Source organism: Nicotiana tabacum, chromosome 5, assembly GCF_000715075.1.
Source record: "Nicotiana tabacum cultivar K326 chromosome 5, ASM71507v2, whole genome shotgun sequence".
Lineage (NCBI taxonomy): Eukaryota > Viridiplantae > Streptophyta > Magnoliopsida > Solanales > Solanaceae > Nicotiana > Nicotiana tabacum.
In genome coordinates this window covers 34,811,070-34,827,145 of record NC_134084.1, presented here as the reverse complement: position 1 = coordinate 34,827,145, position 16,076 = coordinate 34,811,070, and positions in this window count along the sequence as shown.

Sequence of the window (16,076 nt, the reverse complement as noted above, 5' to 3'; positions counted from 1 at the left end):
TACTATTCTGGTTTTGTGATAGAGATGCTTCAGTGTTATTTGATCCAGGGTCCACATACTCGTATGTGTCATCTTATTTTGCACCGTATCTGGTTATGCCTAGCGATTCATTGAGTGTTCCCGTTTATGTGTCTACACTGGTGGGTGACTCTATTGTAGTTGATCGAGTCCATCATTCTTGTATTGTGGTGATTGGGGGTCTTGAGACTCGTGTAGATTTGTTGCTTTTAGACATGGTCGATTTCGATGTTATATTGGGGATGGACTGGTCATCACCTTACCACGCTATCTTGGACTGTCATGCCAAGACTGTGACCTTAGCTTTACCAGGTATGCCTCGTTTAGAGTGGAGAGGGACTCCTAGTCATTCTACCCGTAGTGTTATCTCTTATGTGAAGGCTCGGCGCATGGTAGAGAAGGGGTGCTTGGCCTATTTGGCATATGTTCGTGATTTTAGTGCGGAGGTTCCCTCTTTTGATTCCGTGCCTGTTGTTCGTGAGTTTTCTGAGGTATTCCCTTTAGACCTGCTGGGTATGCCACCCGACAGGGATATTGACTTTTGCATTGATTTGGCTCCGGGAACTCAGCCCATTTCTATCCCACCGTATCGTATGGCCCCGCCTGAGTTAAAATAGTTGAAGGAGCAGTTGCAATACTTGCTTGAGAAGGGTTTCATTAGGCCGAGTGTTTCACCTTGGGGTACGTCGGTGTTGTTTGTTAAGAAGAAGGACGGATCGATGAGAATGTGTATTGATTACCAGCAGTTGAACAAGGTTACAATCAAGAATAAGTATCCATTGCCGAGGATTGATGATTTGTTTGATCAGCTCCAGGGTGCTAGGGTATTTTCGAAGATTGACTTAAGATCTGACTACCATCAGTTGAGGATTAGGGCATCAGATGTCCCTAAGACAGCTTTTCGCACTCGGTACGGGCATTATGAGTTCTTGGTTATGTCATTTGGGTTGACAAATGCCCCTACAACTTTTATGGATTTGATGAACCGAGTGTTGAGGCCTTATTTGGATTTGTTCGTGCTAGTCTTTATTGATAAAATTTTGATATATTCCCGCAGCCGGAAGGAGCCCGAGCAGCATCTTAGAGTGGTTCTTCAGACCTTGAGGGATAGTCAGTTATATGCTAAATTCTCGAAGTGTGAGTTCTGGTTGAGTTCAGTTGCATTCCTGGGTCATGTTGTGTCCGCAGAGGGTATTCAAGTTGATCTGAAAAAAATTGAGACAGTCAAGAACTGGCCTAGACCAGCATCAGCTACAGAGATTCGGAGTTTCATGGGATTGGCAGGCTACTATCGCCGGTTTGTGGAGGGGTTTTCATCTATCGCAGCCCCGATGACCAAGTTGACCCAGAAGGGTGCCCAATTCAGATGGTTAGACAAGTGTGAGGCGAGCTTTCAGAAGCTCAAGATAGCTCTGACTACGACACCGGTGTTGGTTTTGCCCATAGGTTCGGGGCTTTATACAGTTTATTGTGATGCTTCTCATATTGGGTTTGGTACAGTGTTGATGCAGGATGGCAAGGTCATTGCCTATGCTTTGCGGCAGTTGAAGATTCATGAGAAGAACTATCCAATTCATGATTTAGAGTTGGCAGTCATAGTTCACTCAGTGAAGATTTGGAGGCATTATCTATACAGCGTGGCATGTGAGGTGTTCATGGATCACAAGAGTCTTTAGTATTTGTTCAAGCAAAAGGAGTTGAATTTGAGGCAGAGGAGGTGGTTGGAGTTGTTGAAGGATTATGATATCACTATCTTATATCACCCGGGAAGGGCCAATGTGGTGGCCGATGCCTTGAGTAGGAAGTCAGCCAGTATGGGTAGTCTTGCTTATATTTCGATCAATGAGAGGCCACTTGCTTTGGATGTTCAGGCCTTGGCCAATTGGTTCATGAGGTTGGATATTCTAAGCCTAGTCGGGTATTAGCTTGCACGATCGCTCGTTCTACTTTATTAGAGCGTATCCGTGATCGGCAGTATGATGATCCCCATTTGTGGGTCCTTAGAGACACGGTGCAACGCGGAGATGCCAAGCAGGTTACCCTAGATGATGATGGAGTTTTGAGATTTCAGGGTCGAGTGTGTGTGCCAAATGTGGATGGGTTTCGGGAGTTGATTTTAGAGCAGGCCCATAGCTCCTGGTACTCTATTCATTTGGGCGCCGCGAAGATGTATCAGGATTTGCGGTAGCATTATTGGTGGCGGAGAATGAAGAAGGATATCGTTGCATATGTAGCTCGGTGTTTGAATTGTCAGCAGGTTAGGTACGAGCATCAGAGACCTGGTGGTTTATTTCAGAGGATTGAGCTTCCCAAGTGGAAGTGGGAGCGGATCACTATGGATTTCGTTGTTGGACTCCCGCAGACTCAGAGGAAGTTCGACACAGTATGGGTCATTGTTGATAGGCTGACCAAGTCAGCGCATTTCATTCTTGTGGCAGTCTACTATTCATCCGAGAGGTTAGCTGAGATCTACATCCGGGAGATTGTTCGTCTTCATGGTGTGCCTGTATCTATCATTTCGGACTGAGGTACGCAGTTTACCTCGCGTTTTTGGAGAGTGTCGCGCCCCCTTTTTCTAAAAAGCGAAATCGGGTTCATGACATTTGGGAGGACAACTCGTCCTCTCTTGGGAATTGGGTTTTTTTTTTGGGTTGAAGAGTCGCCACCTAATGATTAAAGTGCATTAGGACACTAAAGAAGAGTTCGAGTTGGAAAACCAGAGTTCGGGTAAGGGCTAGAAATTATCTCGAGGGGAAGGTGTTAGGCACCCCCCAAGATCAACTAGTGTGGTTCCCGACCATGTTACAATTGTGACTTTGAATAACAAGTAAGCAAATAGAAGTCTCAAGTAGAAGGGGGTTTTCACATAATATTGCAAGAAAGTCGAGAGTTTGACGAAAGTAAAGAAAGCAGAAATTTTAAAGAAATAGTTTGAGAATAAAATAAACAAATAAAGAAAAGGGGGTCCTAGGTTTACAAATAATATGGATCACATCAATGCAATACCCGGTAATCACTCCTCAGAAGAGGGGTTACACGTGGTATTAGCGCACCGGTCATCATGTCCATATCTACCCTTTCCCACCCCGTTAAGGTATTAAGCGCGGAGTAGTATCATTACTTATTGCATGCTAGTACCCGCCCCAATCCTATCAGTCCCGGAGGCATTTGGGATTACTAGTCCTAAAGGGAAGGGAGATTTGGCTTTTCAGAGAAGGATAAAATTCTAGGGCGACAATCAAAACATATAAGGCAGGTATGGGAGAACACATAACAGTTTAAAGGGCTCAAACGGGCCTCCTCATTTAAAGAAACAAATTATTTAGCATGACTTACAAATACTGGTTATGGTCTGAATTAAATTTGAAGCGTTAGGGAAGGCTGATTTATCACATATTTCTCAGATGAGAAGTCCGAATTAGGCCTCCATTGGTTGTAATTATCAAAGACTGATGCAGTTAATTAATTACCTAATGGCTTGCCTAGGTGAAACCAATAGGCATGATATCTAACGATGCTTACTCTGATTTTAAAGAAGGCTTACTGGTTATATATATATATATATATAAAAAAAAAGATCTGCAGATATTAAACGACATTACTACTGATTTTAGACTTGTAAACGATTCAGATTCGGTTAATTACTCATATAGGCATTCTTTCCAAGCGTCGTTGGTCTAAAACAATTATGAAAATGCAGGAGTCCTATAGACATGGTATCTAGGATGTATTTTGTTATTTTTAACCTATAATTGTTTGCCTAATGATGGAGGTATATGCGGAAGTGCAGAAAACCTATAATCATGATTTCTATATGCAGAAGTGCAGAAAAAACCTACAGACATGATTTCTATATGATATGTAGAAGTGTAGAAACTTATAGGCAGGATTTCTATATGATATGCAGAAGTGCAGAAACTTATAGGCGGGATTTCTATATGATATGCAGAAGTGTCGAAACTTATAGGAAGGATTTCTAATGCAAAAGTGCAGAAACTATAGGCAGGATTTCTTTATGAAATGCATAAGTGCAGAACTTGTAAATAGTAACACCTATGAGCATGTTGTCTACCCTTTGCATACATAAATGACCCTCTCCTTCTTACTTAGAACCCCATAAGTTATTATAAAATATTACAGACCAGAATGAATCAAAAAGAAATACATCAGAACTTCCAGCTGCAACCAAACAGCCTTATTTAGACTCAAGGTCTAGCAATATGAGATAAACCAACTTCCAGGATCCGTTTTCCGAAAAGCCTTTATCTTATTTGGGATGTGTCAAAGTTCCCAAGAGTCTCAAAGGTACTCAGAGCAGTGCTTACACCCCAAACACATTGCAAAATCAGATTATAGTGTAGTGTGGAAGAGTCAGCCCTCAAATGTCCAAGTTCCGAGGGAACTCAGGGTCCCAAAGCATGGCTCATAAGAGGGGGACATAACTTAGAATCTAAGAGTAAGTGCAAGTGCATAGAGGGGATTTAGGGGAAGGCCATGACAGGCTGGTGGTCATGCCCAACAATTAGGAGTGCTGGCACACCCCTGACCAGCCTGTTAGCCAAAGTTGGGAGTTAGGATCCATTGAGGATCAAGTTCAGACCTAAGCAGCAACTTGGATGTTGTCTGGCCATGAAACTTAACTCAAACACATAGAAGGGAGTGGGGGTATAGGGAATTCAGAACAAACAGCAGATGCAAAGGAAAAAAAACAATTTACATAGTTAACATTAATCACTGAACATGAACAACAAAGTAAACAAGCTTGCAGAAACTGTAAATAAACACATAGGGGAGTGAGGCAGAAAAGTTAAATTAGAACATACCAGTTTCAGGGAAAACAAACAAGTAAAAACAGTCTTGAGAAAGCCAAGTTGCAAGCAAATAATTCCAAAAAATCTCAGAAAGAGTAGAATGTTTTAAGAGTACTGAACTCAAAGCAGTGTTGTAAGTATGTAAGGAAGTCGAAAGTATTGAACTAAAGGCTCGGGGTATTCAACTCGAAGTAGTGGTGTAAAAGTATTGAATTGGAAGTCTGTTAAAAGTGCGGGAGGGTAGTCCCTTTTATAGTGCAGAGAAGCAAGTAAGAAAGGTAAGAAAATAACTTGCAATCAATCACATAGAATTTCCCTTAAGTTAAGGGATTTGATTTCAAACGAGTAGAAGACATTTAAGGAAAGAAATTTTGATTAAAACCTTTTCAAAGTAGCACAAAAGGGGTAAATACATAGAAGTTTATTTAAGGAAAAGCTCAGTGGTACACGGCTTGGGAAAAATAAGGAAAGGGAATCAATCAAACAGCCAGGGAAATCAAAGTTATAGGTTTAATCTCGAATGAACCAAGTCAGGAAAGGTAAAGAAGGTTCAATTAGAGAGATCAATAACAATTAGTCAGGACTCATTAAAAGGAATTCGAAATCAATCAATTAGTCGGTAAAGACTTTTGAAAGAAGAGTTCCCATATATAAAGCACACAAATATGTGAATCAAGAAGTTATATAGAAGAGAGTTTACTCAAAGAGAGGTTCAGAATCATGAGCAAGAAAGGGTACAGGTCTAGTTTGCAGACTCGCAATGAGTCTGAGAGTTCAGGGTCCCAAAGCGGAACCCTAACTCGTACAAATTTAAAATTGCCAAGAAACCCCCAAATCCTAGGGTTTCATAGAGATGAGAAAGCAAGTAATTGAAACGGGCTCAGAAGCCTCTTTCAAAGACTTATGAGAAACAAACAGACATGATACAAAGAAAGAAAGCTAATTGAGGTCATAGAGAACATATTTGAGAAACTCGGAACATAAACAAGTTCAGAAAAGAAGAGCTGATACAAACTTAAATTAAAACAGAGGAAACATGTTCAGCAAGAACGCAAACAGAGTCTAATAGAGCAAACAAAAATCAAAAAACTCAACAGTAAGCACATATAGTAGAAGAGTAAGGGAAACATAACAAGGATTAACAAGAGTAACAAGTATAGTAGAAAAAGAAGAGTAGGAGAACCATACACGCGTAGTAAAAGAAGCCATACGAGCATAGCACATACAAGCACACATAAAGAAAGAATCAGAAAGATCTTTTTGAAAACTTTTTCAGAAATGATTTTTGAAAAGAAAATTTGGGGTAGACACTTTAGAAGCCTAGTTGAACACGAACATACCATAGATCTATGAATATAAATAGAGAAAAGCCTCGAACAACTTAGGGTTTCGGAGAAACCCTAGAAATGAGAAAGGCTTGGAAGAAAAATCAGATCCTGAGTCGAAGAGGTGAGGAATCAGGCTCCTGAGGCCTGAATGTGCCGGAGCATGGTCGGAGAAGCTATAGAAATGAAGATCTGAGAAGCTCTGGAAGAACCATCGAAGTCAGCCTTCAGAACCTCGAACACCCAAGGTATAATGGTGGATATGGGTGAGTACAGACCGTCCATGGATTGAGAAGCCATGGATTCCGGTGAAAACATGGTGAAATAAGGTAGGAGGAGGCTAGGGTTTCGAAGAACTGATGAGAGGATTTAAGAGCGTTTGGGATTCAAAGGCGGCGGGTCAAGGGAGAATAAGGGAGATTAGGGTAGGTCGTTTGGTTTAATTATAGAAGGGTAAGTTATGGTCGTTGATCTTGTGTGATCAACGACCCAGATTTAGGAGGGTAGGTGGAATCGGGTAAGGGTAATTTGGATCGGGTTGTGGGTTTAGTCAAATTAAAAATTGGGCCGGTCCAAATGGGTTAAGATTGGGTCAAATAATGGTTAAAATTGAAAGGCTGTATTTGAAATGGAATGAGGCTAGATGTTAAATAGCTAGTTTTTCCTTTTATTTTATAAAAATAGTAAAAAATAATTTTAAAAGCAAACTAAAAGTACTGAGCCAATTAATAATATATAAATATTAATCTAAAAATTCTGGAAATAATTTTACAATTGTAAAATGATATTAATCTTAAAGTAGGCTAGAATTGCAATTATGTGCAATTTAGCTTTAAAAATACCAAATAAAATTTGTAAAAATATACAAAAATCACCTTAACTATATTTTGGTATAAATATGAGAATAAGATAAGTTATTCACCAAAATGATAATCTTGGGAATAATTATTGGTTTTTGTACTGCTAAAGTGGACAATAAATTGATTTTAAAATCTTTAAAAAAAATAGAAAAATACCAAAACACTTGGGCATGCTTATATATGCATATATATATATATGCTATTCTGAAAGTATTTCGTATATAAAAATACATAGGGAAAAATTGGGTATCAACAGAGAGCAGTTCAGCAAGAGTTGGGCACCCAGGTTGAGCTGAGTACAATATTTCATCCTCAGACGGACGTGATGGTATTTGAGAAGAAGGGCAAGCTTAGCCCTAGGTTCATTGGTCCATTTGAGATTCTTGATTGAGTGGGAGAGGTGGCTTATAGACTTGCATTGCCGCCGAGCTTATCAGCCGTGCATCTAGTGTTTCATGTGTCCATGCTCTGGAAATATCGCAACGATCCATCCCACGTGTTAGATTTCAGCACTGTCCAGTTGGACAAGGACTTGTCTTATGAGGAGGAGCCGGTAGCTATTCTAGATCGGCAGGGTCGTCAGTTGAGATCGAAGAGTTTTTCTTCTGTTCGTGTTCAGTGGAGAGGTCAGCCTCCTGAGGCATCAACCTGGGAGTCCGAGTCCGATATGCGGAACCGTTATCCCCATCTTTTCCCCGACTCAGGTACTTCCTTCTTCTGTCCGTTCGAGAACGAACAATTATTTTAGAGGTGGAGAATGTGATGAACTTTAGGTCATCACTTGTTTTAAAATGAAACTCCGTGTTCCGAGGCCTTGAAAACCTCATTTAGAGTCACCTCGATTTGTGTGCACAGTCCGGGCGCATAGCTGGAAAGCTTAAATATAATAATTTGTGAAAACGATAAGTTTTGATTATAGAATGAGCTAATTTGACTTCGGTTAATGTTTTGGGTAAACAGACCCGGACCCGTAATTTGACGGTCCCGGAGGGTCTGTAGGAAAATATGAGGCTTGGGCGTATGCCCGGAATCGAATTCCAAGGTCTCGAGCCTGAGAAATGAATTTTCAAAGAAAATTGTTTTCTCAAATTGTTTAAAGAAATTTTAAATGAAATTTGATTAGAACATGAGGGTATCTGGCCCGTATTTTGGTTCCAGCGCCCGGTACAGGTCTTATATATGATTTAAGACATTTATGTGGAATTTGATGAAAAACAGATGTCATGTGACGTGATTCGGACTTGAATTGCCAAATTTATGTTTAAAGAAGTTTTGAGAAAATTTCATTGATCTCGAGATTTAATTTGATGTTCATGAGGTTATTTTGATGATTTGATTACACGAGTAAGTCCATATGATGTTTTTGAGTTAGTATGACATTTGGTTTGGAGCCCCAAGGGCTCGGGTGAGTTTCAGGATGTTTTTACACTTAGGAAAAAGTTGCAGATTCATAGAAGTTGCAGGTCTCTGAAGCCAGGTCTCGCGGTCCGTGGTGGAAGCTTCATGGCTGCGGTGAAGACTCCGCGACCGCGGTGGGATTTGTGCGGTCCGCGGTGAGCAAGGCCAAGCCTTTGCGGCCGCGCTCGATTTTCTTGCGGTCCGCGGTGGAGACTTGTGCGGCAGCGGTCCATTTCGTGCGGTCCGCACAGGGCACTGGACCGCAGTACCTCAGGAAGGCCTATGCGGCCGTAGTCCGTTTTGTGTGGTCCACACAGGGGGTCTGAGAGGGGTACAAATAGACGGGATTTCCAATTATTTTCATTTTTCAAAACCCCATAAACATAAGAGGCGATTTTTCAAACAACCTTTCTTCTCCAAATCAATTGTAAGTCGTTTTTAACTAGTTTTCTTCAATCATTAACATCTTTTAACATGATTTCAACTTAAAATCAAAGATTTTCATGGGGAAAATTGGGTGTTTTGGGTAGATTCTAGATTTTTCAAAAATTGGGGATTTGGACCTCAATTTGAGGTCCGATTTTAAAACAAATTACATATTTCAGCTCGTGAGGGAATGGGTAATCGGGTTTTTGTTCGAACCTCGAGTTTTGACCACGTGGGCTTGGGGGCGATTTTGACTTTTTGGGTAAAACTTTGGAAAACTCATTTTTCATGCATTCAAATTGATTCATTTAGCGTTTATTGATGTAATAAGGTAACTTGTGGCTAGATACGAGTGAATTGGCGGAGAAATCGACGGGTAAAGCTATAATTAAAGCTTGAGTTGTGTTCGAGGCATCGAGGTAAGTGTTTGGTCTAACCTTAGCTTTAGGAATTAGGAGTTGTGTCCTATTTGCTATTTGCTTCTTGTTGAGTACGACGTATAGGCATGGTGACGAGTATCTATACGTTGGTGTCAAACGTGACCGTGAGTCTTATCTTGTGATTTTCATGATCTCGTTGTATTGTCTATGCCTTGGTGAAGATTTCTATTTATTGTGTAAAGTTGTGGAAAGAATTGTGACCTATGAACATTGAGGAGCGTTGGCTCCAGTTGTATAATGAATTGTGAAAGTATAAGTGATAATCAAAACCTTAGAGAATTGGCTCGAGTTGTGAAGTAAAAGTGAAAAAGAGAAGAGATCATTATGTTGCCCCCTTTCCGGGCCATTGTTGAGTTGAGGTTCCCTTACATTGTGTTCTTAATTTATATTACCGACGCCTAGGTTGATGATTCTTTGAGCTAGGTGTTGAAACGAGTTGGGTTATAATTGAGATAGTTAGATGTTAGAACAAGTTTGGTTAAAGCTATTTATCCTTTGCCGGGACGTATATTCATGTACTGTTGAGTTCCCTTGCCGGGATGGTGTAGTTTATTGCGGATCCCTTGCCGGGACAGTCAAGTATGATTATTGTTGACTGTATATATTTGGAACGGGTTGCACGCCGCAACATTTTTATATATATATGGATTGGGTTGCACGCCGCAACAAATATTATATTGGATCGAGTTGCACGCCGCAACAGATATTATATTGGATCGGGTTGCACGCCACAACAGATATTATATTGGATCGGGTTGCACGCCACAATAGATATTATATTGGATCGGGTTGCACGCCGCAACAGTTATATATGTGGATCGGGTTGCACACCGCAACAATGTTAAATGATAAGGGATCGGGTTGCGCACCGCAATAGTATTGTTATTGTATTGTTGTAGATATTGAGTTGTCCTTTCATATTTTATTAAGTTTCTATTGGCCTTGATATGTTTCCCTGAAGCATGTACCCCCCTCCCATTTTAAACTGCTTATTCCTGTTTATTTTCTGCCATATATTATATAACTGCACAGGTTTATCTGGAGTCTGGTCTTAGCCTCGTCATTACCTCGCCGGGGTTAGGCCAGGCACTTACCAGCACATGGAGTCAGTTGTGCTGATACTACACTCTGCACTCTATGAAGATACCGGAGTAGCCTTTGGTCAGTAGTAGTAGCTCGGGAGCCAACCTTTAGTCCACCGAGACACCGAGGTATCCTTGCAGGCGTCTGCAGGCCCGACGTCTCCTCTATCTATTTTTATATTCTGTTATCTCATGTATTCGAGACAAACAGTATTATATTTCTTTCAAATGGTTGTATTTAGTACTCTTAGTAGTCCGTGGATGTTGTGACACCAGGTTTTGGTTAGAGGCACATGATGGTCTTTGAGACATTTTCGTTTTCTATTTATTTAAGATTTCCGCTAAATATCATATTCTGTCGTTATTTAACTGTTTATTCCCTTGTTAATATAATTGGTAAGAAGTTTTAAAATAAAGGAGTTAATGATTTCTAAGTTCATGGATTGCCTAGCTTCTACGAGTAGGCCCTATCACGACTCCCGAGGGTGAGAAATCCGGGTCGTGACAACCCCCCCCCGCTAAGTTGAGTCATATTTTATTAAGGTATGTATCATTATATTCATTTTATTTATGGCAGTACATATCATATGCTCACTGTTTGCAAATTACTTGTGCGCTTGGGCATCTTAAATAGTTTAAGTACATTGCAGTGATAAAATAACTATTTTCTTCCGTGCTCAACTCTTAGAGGACCTCAAAGTCATCAAACTAGCTATGCACTAATGTCATACTTATAATATTCATGGACTTCCTGGATCAAAACATATCTTTAAGGCATTTTGAAGAACGCTGAAAAATGAATTGACAAGTAATAATTTCACATTAGTTTAATTACTTTATATTTATTGGATTGATCATATAAATGATGTTATTCACGTTCAATTCTATTAACACATATATATCTATTGATACCCATTTTTTTCCAAAATAATTTTAGTTGCATATAACCCTTCAAAATCATGCGTTAATACCAATTGGTATTTTTTCCATAATTTTTTCACATTTTTTAGTTTGTCCAGTATTTTATTTCCAATAAATGATTACAAAATACATCACAAATGATTTCAAAGGCATTTCTTGATTTAATTTATTGTTTATGGTCCTATTAAGACCAAATTATTTCATAAATAGCCAAATTGGCACCTTTTGGCTATAATTGCAATAACTTTGCAATTATAGCCCATACGTATAATTTTGCACTATTTTTACTAGAAATTAGTCATATATATTTTTAAATACCAAATAATCATTTCTAAATTATTCTCATGCAATAGAATCACTTTTTATAATTAATAATTATGTTAACCCTCAGGGGTTGGCCTGATGGCAATTGACTTGAGCCTTAGGGTTTGCTCCCTTTCAAGGTCTCAAGTTCGAAACCCACTGGGTGCAAACAATTTCTGAGGGTCATCGGACTGGGTAAAACCTGAATTAACCGTGGTGCACTTGCGGGAAACTCCTTGCCGAGGGCCTGTGCACCCCCGGGAATAGTCGGGGCTTGAAGTGACTCGGACACCTGGTGCAAATCAAAAAAAATAATTAATAATTATGTTATAAACTATTTTTGACTAATTTAATTAGGGTATTTAACAAATAACCCATTTCTATTCCAATTTTAGCCTTAATTAAACCAGCTCAAACCCTTAATTAAACTAGTCCATACCCCAAGCCCAATTCCTAATACTACCCGACCCAATGCTGATTAAAATCCTGGCCGTTGATCAATTTTGATCAACGGTTCTTTCCTAATTTAACCTAAACCTATACACCCAAACCCCTCATTCACTCTTCACTCACCCACCGTCACCCCTCTCCTTCTCTCTCAAATTCCCTCTGCCTAAACCCTAGCTCCCCTTCGCCGGCTGCTTGCTCGCCGATAATAATGGTGGCTCACCACCACCCCTAGCCCTAATGGCTCCCCCATGACCGGATTCTTGTTGTCTTGAGGTCCTCAAGGGACTAGTGGCTGTTCACTCACCACCCATGGCATGTTCTCGCCGTTCTCAGGCCACCATGGCCCGATTGAGTAAAATCTTCGTATTTCTCGGCTAAACCTATGGATTCTAAGCTGGTCTCTCTATTTTTGGGTTATTTTATAGAAAACCCTAATCTCTTCTCCTGTACCTCTTAGATCTGTAACAGATTTGAGGTTTTTCTGAGCTATTTTCATTTGTTTTATGAAAAACCTTTCGATTTCTCAAAGCGTCGCTTTATTTTCCCATTAGGGTTTCTGGAACTTTTTTTTCAAAACATATTTCTGGTCTTTTTAATGTTGTTCTCTGATTCTCATACATTTGAACGACTTTTTGTTAAAATTGATTTTTAATCCTAATTTGTTATGTTAAAACCCCAGTTTTAACACTATGTTATAATCCTGAGTTCATTCTTGCTTGTCGATTCTGCTATGTGTGTGTTCGAAGCCCATGAATATGTTTCGATTAGTGATTTCTACCCCAATAATGTCGTACTAGGGTTTCTGATTTGTCTCTTTTTGGCTATACTCAGTACTTGTTATTCATGGAAGTTTATAATGTTTCCCTTAGTATTAGTACTATTTTCCGATTTTTTAAATCCCTGATTTCCTGGGATGATACTCTTTACTGATTTTCGGCTACTTTTCATGTTTTCACAACATTTAAAATATTTTCTTACCTTGTTATGTGATTAACTGCATTATTGCTCGATTTTCACTATTATTTCCTTTATTAGAATTCTATGTATCTACCCCTAATTGCTTATTCTGTACTTAGGTCTTTTGAACTATTTCCTTATTTGGTACATGTTCTTTACCGTTTGAAATGACTCCCTTAATTAAGAGAAGACTTGGACCGATTTTACTTTAATTGATCCGAGTTCTCCAATTACTGAACAATTTGATTCTTACCTTATTTACTTAGCTTTCAAACTACTATATATATGCTTTCTTCTACTCTCATTAGACGAACATTAGTTCACAACTCCCTCACTCACTTAAAACTTTTTCTGCTCTCTTTCTTGTTACTTGCTACTATTACTGAATTAGCCAGCTGCAAGCCAAAGCTAATTAGTGCACCCAATTGCTCTTCACTTTGTGTCTATTCTCCTTAACTGGTATGTTCTGATTTCAATTCAAGTCCTAAACACTATATGTTTTCTTGCTATTTTAGTTTACTAGTTACCAGTCTATTCCTGTCAATTATCTTACCTTTCAATATGTAACTAGCCTATTTGAATCACTGTTAGTGCTATATCCTAATTCAAATATGTGATCAGCATGATATGAGCTTGTCTATTCCTTGTAGTATGTACTGGCTTTACTTTATTGGTATATGTTTGAATGCTTATGTGTTAGTTGGTTTCTTGTTTGCACCTATTTTGCAAAACTGTTTTGTTACCCTAAGTTATTCTGATGTTATGCCCAATCATGTTTAGTACTTCTATGTCCTCACTGTTGCTATGAAATCCTATACTATGTCATCTCCCAATTCCATAACCCCCCTAAGCACTTTTGATTCTATAACTATGTTCTAATTGGCACATCTGAAATCCATGCCTTACTTCTTGCACTGTTAGCTATTCCTTAATTACAAAAGACTTATATTTATTATATGTTCATTATGTGTCCCCATCCCTTGTATGAATCACGTGGTTAGGACTCTGTTTGCTCTGTGATTGATCTGTTGTTTGTTTGATTACACAATTCTTGTCAAAACTATTTTACTGCTAAACAACTCTCCTATTTTATAAAACTACTTCAATTGAGTCCTTTTCACTACTGTGTTTCCTATCAAAGCTTTTCAAAACTATGTCAAGCACTCTCACTCCACTCTTAAGTCCCTAGGTTCTGCCCCTCCAGTGTGTGACTGCCTTGGGATCCCTGTGAGATCCCTTTGAACTCTGATGCACTGAGGCTGGCCCTTCCACACTGCACTTACTCAATTCTGGTTATGAAATTTGGGTATGAGCACTGCCTGGGATCCTTGAGGTCCTTAGGGAACTCTGACACACCCGGACATGAGACTGGCTATAAACTTGGCATTTGAGGCTATGGAAAATTTGGTATCTTCAGGATACACTTGGGCCTGCTTCAGGCTCCCTATAGTTAACTTCTTCTTTCTCTTTATTTATTTATGTAATTTATTCAACTGGTCTGTAATAATTATTTGTAAACAAATATTGGGGATGACTAGTGAAAGGGGAGGGGTAGCTATATAATCCTATTAATATCATTGGGGTAGAAAGCATGTCATAGGCTTTACATTATTTATATCTGCATTAGAATCCATGTTTTTAGGATCAATACACTCATCTAAACCATTCCAAATATGCACTAGATATCATGTTCCTAGGATTTCATGTCTACTGTTTTAGCATCTCATCCGTCACTAATCCATGTTTTATGTCTATCACTTAGAAATCTTGCTCCTAGGACAATAACAACATTAGCATAAAATCTGTTACTCTTGTGCATTCAGAAGTCATATTTCAATAATTCTACAACTCTTGTGTGCATTTAGAAATCATGCCTTAGGGATTTTGTTTTTAACAATCCTGCCATTTGCATGTGCATATTAGATACCATGTTCTAGGATCCTGTTTGCATTTTGTTTAAGATGCCTAGTTAATTACTGATTCATTAAAAGGTAATGAAAAATAATCTCACATTGTGATGTTTTCTGAATAAAACTGGTAATAATCTCTGCATTCTCAGATTCGTATCAACTAGAACAACATGCTCTTATGGAAAACGACTTCTGAACTGTTAATGATTCTGGTAACTATTATGCATGATCCTACGCCTAGGCAAGCCTTAGGTGATGAATCTTTATAAAACGGGAAAAATGTTTTTGCTTGTGTTTACTGCTTAGAGATTCACAGGTTTAAAATCAATACGCCAACTGATTAGGGCCCTGCTGTTGAGTTTATACAACAAAGTTGCATATTTTCTGTGTATTGAAGCTCACTTAGATATCCCTCTTAGGATTCTATCTAATAAATTACCTCTTGTTTATGTTTGAGATGTGCTGTTTATGTGCATTAGCTGTGGAGGTAAATCTGGGCCTCTTAACTACTTTTCCTGCATTACTTGTTAAAGTCCTAATTGTTTTTGATTGACGCCTAGACTTTTATCCTTTGAAACCTTAGGAAGTTCTAGAAATACCTAAGGTAGAGGTCTTAAATACCTCCAGGTCCACAAAGAAGGAACGAGTAGTGCACGCGTATGACATTTTTCAAGGTAACTAGAACGCTTTGGGCTATGACTAAGGGGATGGAATTGGATAGTAAGGATACGATGACTACGCGCTAATGTCACGTGTAGCCCCTTATTGAGGAGTGATTACCGTGCATTATGTGGGGGATCCTGTAGGATAACCAACCTAGGACCCCTCTTTCCCAATTCACGTTATTTAAATAAATTTACTTTTGTTTATATAGGTGCAACTTGTTCAAACCTTTTCTTTTATTCCATTACTTGAATCATATATGTGCTTAGAATGCCTTTACTTGCAAGTACGTGTTAAAACTGTTTATTTGTTAAAATGACTAATTCACATAGCTTAAGTTCGGACGGGACCCACCGTTGTGGACCGCGAGGGTGCCTAACACCTTCCCCTCAAGGTTATTTCAAGCCCTTACCCTAAACATCTGGTAATGCAAACTAGTCCATGAGTTAATTGCTCAAAGAGACCTAACGCACCATAATCTGTTAGGTGGCGACTCTTCAAACACTTAAATT